Genomic DNA, 7,758 nt, shown 5'->3' with positions numbered 1-7,758 from the left:
TCGTGGATGCGGCAAGCAGGCTATGGGTTTTGATGGAAGTGAATGTGCAGAGACAATGTTGAAATTCTGGAAGCAAGCTCGTCCGGAACGTAGCTGGAGATGGTCTCAACTGTTCGGCCACTTGAGTTGTATGCGCGTCCAAATGAGTGGGCACTGAAGGTCGCATTTGAGGTATGTGGGCATGGGCAGAAAAAGGTAATGAGGGGCCAAAGTTGCCATGGGCATCTGTGTGAAAAGAGAACATAGTGGCCATCTTCAAAACTTAATAAATAAAATAAGAAAAACGTAGCCAGCTGGTGGCCAGCTACGTGGAAATTGGAATGGCTGCCAGCGAAGTTCTTCCAAAAGCTGGCGAAGTCGGCGAGGAGAGGAAAGAGGAAGGCCGCGGGTTGTTGCGGAGCAGGGGTCGTGTAGAAAGCTGGTGTCTGGGAGTGTGTGGATTCGGCTGGGAGCCGACGGGAGGAGGCCCCCGTGTGTGTTGCTGTGGCTGGGTGCGCCGAATACAAGAGGAGGGGCCGCTTTTGTGAAGGCCACTGGGGTAATCTGCAGCAAGAGAGGGGGCCGCTTGTGGAATGAGCAGAGAGGTAGGCGGTCTTGTTTGAGGATGCTCTGAGCTGTGGAGCCAGGCGCAGGAAGGCCGTGAGTGGGAGCTCCTAAGGGCTGTTGGCGAGGACAAAAGGGACCCCGTGTGTTTTTGTGTTGGAGCTGCAGCCACCACAGAGACGCTGCAGAAGAGCAGACGCTGGTGTTGTGGTTTGGGTGGCGTGTGCAGCCACAGACACTTAGAGAGGAGCGTGGAACAAGGTGGTATGGCCGCCGTGTGGGTTCTCAGGCGGGCGTAGCTGCAGCCATAGGCACAGAGGCCGCCTATGAGCTGATGAGCGCAGCTGGCAAGGTCAGGCGCTGCTGCAAGATAAAGCGAAGAGCTGGGGAGCACATAGAAGTGGCAGGCCGACTGTGTGAGGTTGGCTAAAGGAGCCGACGTGTGGGAGCTTGTGGGAGCGAGTGGAAGCTGGTGTGAAAGGCGCCAGTTGTAAGGTGACGGGCTGGAGACAGCGAAAAGGGTGAAATGACCGCCTGGTGTTGTTTAAAGGAGCTTTGTGTTACAGCTGCAGCGAGAGAAAACACGGGTGAGGTGCTCTTATAAGTTGACACCTTGTGGTTTGAGATGGGCTGGTGGTAGTTGCAGTGGAAGCAGCTGCAGGCTTGTGCGAGACGAAGGACTGGCAGTGTGCTGGTGGCATAGCAGAGAGATCTTCAGGTGAGGTGCAATACAGAGAAGGGAGAAGGTCGACTGCAGAGAAGCAAGGAGCAAAGGGAACGGATTGGGAGCAACCAGGAGCTGGAGAGGGCCGATTGCAAGCGGGTGCTTGGTGAAGCTGGTGTCTGGGATATTTTGGGATATCCACCTTTGTAAAGGTCAAGGTCCTTTCTGAAATATAAGTCTTGTTCACGCTCTTTGGTCTGGTGTTCTGGTGTGTTTGCATGCGTGTGTGGAAGTGTGGCATGCTATAAGGGCGTAGACAGCTTTACCGCTTCCGTGCCATCAACGACTACTCACATCTATCCATACATTCATATTTATCACTTCACATCCACATATATTCATGTCACATCACATTCTTTCACATACACATTCATTCTTTCACATACACATTCACATCCATTCTTTCACATACATCCACATCCATTCTTTCACATACTCATCCACATCCATTCTTCACATACACATTCACATCCATTCTTCACATACACATTCACATCCATTCTTCATCTATCTGATTCATCACATCTCATCACATCTATTCACATCACATTACATCCATCCATTCATTCACATCGCATCTCATCACATCTATTCACATCACATCTCATTTCTATGCAAGTTTTCAGTTTGATTTTCTTTTGAATACAAGGAGTATTTCTTGAATCAGTATCCCCAAAACTTCTTGATCAGAATTCTGAATTTCATACCAGAATTCCTTGAATTCTATAACCTTGATCTAACAGATCAATTCAAAGGGTCTCAAACTTAGTTTCAGATTTGGTGGGAGTTTTAAGTGTATTTTTCTAAACTGGTCACTCCTTCTTTCCTCGAAACTGACGAAAGAGTTTGGTCTTGGTCATAGTCTGATTCAAGGTTCGAGTCGGATAAGATTTTTCTTGAACTATCTTTCTCGAAAAGGTTTGATAATTCAGTTACTATTTTATTGAATTTCTTTCTTTAAATATTCACTTAACTGATTTCTAAATTAGTTACGAATTCTAATGAGGAATAGATCAATCATTTATCTGAATATTTTGATCTCGATAGATTTCTTGAATTCTCTTTTTACAATCCGTGTGAATATAAAATGATAGAAATTTATCTCTTAGAGTATTTAATTATTTATTTATCAAATACTCATAGAATTTAAGAGAATTCTAATTTTGATGTAAAAATTCTTTATGCATCTATTTATGCATAAAAATCAACTTCAGTGGAAATAACACTTTTATAAAAAAATCCTTTTATGCATCTATTTATGCATAAAATTAAATTTAATAGGAATAACACTTTTAAAATAAAAAGAAATTCTTTATGCATCTATTTATGCATAAAAATCAAATTTTATAAGAATAACGCTTTTATAATAAAAAAATTTCTTTATGTATCTTTCTATGAATAAAAATTAAATTTAATGAGAATAACACTTTTGTAATTAAAAAAATTCCTTTATGCATCTTTCTATGCATAAAAATCAAATTTAATGAGAATAACACTTTTGAAATAAAAATAATTCTTTTATGCATCTTTCTTTGCATAAAAATCAAATTTAATGAGAATAACACTTTTGAAATAAAAAATAATTTCTTTATGCATCTTTCTATGCATAAAAATCAAATTTAATGAGAATAACACTTTTGAAATAAAAAAAAATCCTTTATGCATCTTTCTATGCATAAAAATCAAATTTAATGAGAATAACACTTTTGTAATAAAAAAATTCCTTTATGTATCTTTCTATGCATAAAAATCAAATTTAATGAGAATAACACTTTTGAAATAAAAATAAATCCTTTATGCGTCTTTCTATGCATAAAAATCAAATTTAATTTATGTATCTTTCTATGCATAAAACTCAAATTTAATGAGAATAACACTTTTGAAATAAAAATAAATCCTTTATGCGTCTTTCTATGCATAAAAATCAAATTTAATGAGAATAACACTTTTGAAATAAAAATAAATCCTTTATGCGTCTTTCTATGCATAAAAATCAAATTTAATGATTAATATCAGTGATATCCATGCATATTCATAGGTGAATATGTACATGGAGTAATTAGAATATTTCTTTTAGATGTAAAAATGGTGGGAATTACTCTTTTGGAATAACATAAAAACAAACTCTCTTTTCCATAAAATTTTAGAAAATTCCAGAGGTATACCCTCTAACCAACCCACAGTATCAATCCAAAGTAATGCAAGACCTCTGCCTTAGAAACTTTATTGTGTTTTGGGTAGTTATCATTAGAAAGGCACCAATAATTCAATTTCTTTTCTAATGATGTACTCAGAAGGAGTTATTCCTTGATGTAGTCTCAAGTATATAGAGATAGGTTTAGTATGTGAAAGTCTGGATAAGGCCATCTTCCTTTTATACAGGATTTTATTCATATTTTCCTAGACGGCATACTAGGGAGTTTCAAATTGGTATGGCTGACCATTTCTCATTTTTATCATTCTATTTTTAACTTAAATTAACCCAAATCAGATTCATAGAACTCTAATCTACACAATTTTCTAAATTCAAGAGAGTAAACCATAAGAAGAGTTTAATTAATCTCTTAGTTAATCTTTCTAGGATTAAGAATGGCTGGAATGTAAAGAAGAGAGAAGGGTGTGGCCTTTTCCTCAAAGGCATAGCATTTGAATTTAATTCAATCAACTGTAAAACATGAAAATCAAGAAAACCATAGATTTAAAATTCAACAAGTAACACCATTAAGCTTTTACAAAGGGGGAGGCTTCTATTTATAGGAAAAAGTGAGCCTCTAACCAAGCAAACTGATTCTAGAATTTTCCAGATCAATTTGGTCAATTTTTGACCATTTTTGGGTTAGTTCAGCTTACTTTGATCTAGTTTTGAAATAGGAGAGAGGAGAGATGAAATATCTCATTTTATTGATTGAAAATTGGGGGTAATGATGAGAAAAAAGGCGCCTCCTTCATGAGGGGAGATCCCCACTCTGAGGTGTCAAAATTCAGTTTTTTAATTATTTTCTTTCGTCCTTAGTCCACTCTTCATCTTATGTGAGCATGTACTCATTTTTGGGGGGTTTTTATTTTATTCTTCAATTTATCTCCTCCCTACATTTGGATTAATCTTATTGGTCCATAAGAACCTTAATTGGATTAATCTTATTGGTCCATAGGAACCTTAATTGGACCATAATCCAAATTTTTTTGAAAATCTAACCCTTTGGCTAAGGTCCTTTATACCTAATTCCAATTGCACATTGAAAAGTTCTTTTTGAATTTCTATTTCAAGGGAAATCATTTTAGACACTAGGAGGATTTTTATATCCAAAAATATCTCAATTTTGAATTACCTCCCTTTAGACATTTTCTCTCTCCTGGCCAAAACAAGGTAAAACAGGATCTTTCTTTTATTTCAGAGAGGGGAATAATTTTAAGATCAAAAAGAGAGGTTCTTACACCTGCACACCTCAAAAGCTAGAGGGAGGAATCTTACAGAAAGTGTAGATTCCAAAGTTAATACTATAAGCCCAAGGCCATCATGAGGTGCAACCCAAGTTTGGATCCCAAAAAGGTGAACCATGCTCCCAAAGAAGAAAAGTTCTACACCTAGGAAGAAGTCTACACCAGAAATAAAAACCCATCAATCAAGGTACAATGCTTGAAATCAAAGAATTTATAAAAGGTGGATACTCAAAAATCTCCTTCAAGCTCAAGAACATTATGATGGTATATAGGTACCTAAAGCTGTCATACATAATCAATCTTCATCAAATTCAACTACCCAATGTTTGCAAAATTATTATATAGATTGGAGACCAAAGCAACCATAAATCCACCCCATGGAGGACTCCACTTTCCCCCCATCTATCACTCTTTGAACCAACAGTTGAGGTTACAGAAGTTCAGGTAGACACAAGAACCTACTCTCCTAAAAATGTAGACATAAGAACCTTTGCCCACATAACAGTAAAACAAATGCCATCGAGCCATAAGAACCACTGCTGCAAAGTTAGAATGCCACAAGAACCTCCCACAAACACAATCTGGTGAATCATTATCAGAAGGAGTGCAAAGATCAAAGACTTTATTAATAGCCAAATGGATGCTACCAAGAAGAAAGATCAACATCAAGGGTCAGATTGGACTCATAGGTGCCCAAATCTTATCAATCAAATACTTTAAGGGTCAAATGACAAAGAATAGACAATGATTCCACAAGTTTTCACTAAATAGAATACGGGGGAGAGGGAGAGCTTAAACTCCTTACAAGCACGCGCGCACACACACACACACACACAAGAGATTGCAAGACACAAGAGAGAGAGAGAGAGAGAGAGAGAGAGAGAGAGAGAGAGAGAGAGAGATGGATGGCTGAATTTTCTTCTATCTTCTTCTTTTATCTACAACCATATAACTGAAAGATAAGAGTACATACATAAAGGGAAAGTACTCTCCTACAATGACATACAATGGTTGGTCCATAGTGTGAATCCAACTATATGAGCTGGCACTATAAGTGTGCCATAACTCTAGTACTCCAAAGTGGCTGTCACATAGATTGTCATCCACCACTGGCAGCATATCGACCATAATCTCACCAACCATGCCAGTGGGATAAGTGCGAAAGCTATCACACAGGTGGGTCAAGAATGTCTGCCGGTCGTAGCACTAGTTGAGTTTGATATCTTAGCGCTCCCCCTTGAGCTCAATTCCACACATTGCACTCTAAGTAAACTTAGTGGACTATCTTAAGTGTTTTCCCTATTTTTGGAAGGGGGGAACCTTACAAGTGGTATCAGAGCGATTGTAAGGTCCCTCTCCCAAGAAAGCCACGTATGTATGTGTCTCTTTTAATATAGATTTCAAGAAGGAAAGAGAGTGCACTTAGAGAAGAGTGAGACAATAAGGCTAGAAACATTAGGAAAGTGTTAGAATAAAAATATTAGCTCCAAAAAAAATCCTAAAAGAAATAAGAAGATAAGAATAGTTCTATTAAGAGATAAGTATCTCCAAAAATAGAAATTCGAATTTAGGTGATAGGAGGTCGTATTTAGAGTACTTTTACATACTTAGAGTCCATGTATACTAAAAATATGGAAAAACAACACGTTTCTAGATGGCGCGTTTGTGGTTATATATAGACGTTTTTGCCTATGTTGCCTATTTTTACCTATTCTGCCCACGTCGGCTTGTGAGACAAGATGCCTTCCGGTTCTTTTGACTGGTTATACGACTATATTCTGAGTTTTTATCAGAGAGTGATGGCCGAAACAATTTGCTGATTCTGGCAGGGTCTCTACACAGGGAAAACTGTAAGAAGGCAGCAAGTAGCCTCCAAGTAATCCTAGAGCTTGAGATGTATATTTCCCTTCATTCTTATCTAATATCTTAGAAAAGGAGCTTAGATTGCTATGGTCTTTCGGAGGAAGAGACAAAAACTCCATAGCTTTTCTTTTAGAGAAAGAATAGTATGCCGTAGCCCTGTAAGAGAAGGCTATTTTGCCGTAGAGTCACAGTACGAGTAAGAGGAGATAAAGCTTGGGGATGATTGGATGATTTCAATCATAAGACAAGGTATTAGAAGACTCTATTCTCCTATGTCAAGTTCTAAAGCTCTTGTTAACGAGCAAAGGCAACGATAAACGATAAATTTCTATAAGGTATATACATATTTTGTTTTTCAATTATATATCATTCTTAGGGGCTGAGGTATGGCCCCGGCTTCTCTATTAATTATTAATAGTGATCTATTTGATTAATTTACTATTTAAAGTTTGTATTCTTTTAAACAATAGCATATGTCTTAATAAAGAATGTCTTATTGCAATCTCGAGTTGAAATACTAAAATCTTTGTGAAAAGGATTGTTTTCTTAAGAAGGTAACATGGATTCTAGTCCTATGGTTTAGTTGAGTAAATGGATGGTTATCTTGATTAAATTAAGATATAGGTATAACTTCTCCTTGCTGCCTTGACGCTGCCCCGTTCTTATGCTTGTGTAGCCGGATAGCGGAGACGTTAGTAAGGCCCGGAGTTGGCCCATGGTATCCCTCATACCATTGGGAGAATAAGGTTCGCCAATTGAGGCGAGTGATTGTGATGCTGCCTAGTTTTGAGGGCCCAGGCTAGTGCGGTGAATTAGCCCACCCTAGTGTGTAGACATCCCTATGAGGGACGGGAGGATCGAGCGATGGAGCCTGAGAGGGCGACAGGCCGGCTTGAGTCCTCGCCAGCGACCGACGATGAGGTATATGGTCCCGTAGGGTTTTGCCTAGCATGTAGAGGCTGGAAGGCCGAATTCTAGATCATCGAAAGAATAAAGGAAAAGAATAAGAGAGCCGGTTTGGCTTGTATGAAATTGATTCATGTATAAACTTTATATATATATATCTTGTCTTTGGCATGATTGTATTGTGTAAAAGGCTGTTTTAACAAACCTTGTGATGAAAAGGGCCTTAATTAAGGAACATGTTTATTTATGTCAAACAGTGGTATTTTTTTCAATATCTTTAA

The sequence above is a fragment of the Cibotium barometz genome, chromosome 24 (genome assembly GCF_041138505.1).
Source record: "Cibotium barometz isolate CiBa-2024 chromosome 24, ASM4113850v1, whole genome shotgun sequence".
Classification (NCBI taxonomy): Eukaryota; Viridiplantae; Streptophyta; class Polypodiopsida; order Cyatheales; family Cibotiaceae; genus Cibotium; species Cibotium barometz.
The sequence above is the reverse complement of the archived record's forward strand: the minus strand, read 5'-3'. Positions refer to the sequence as shown.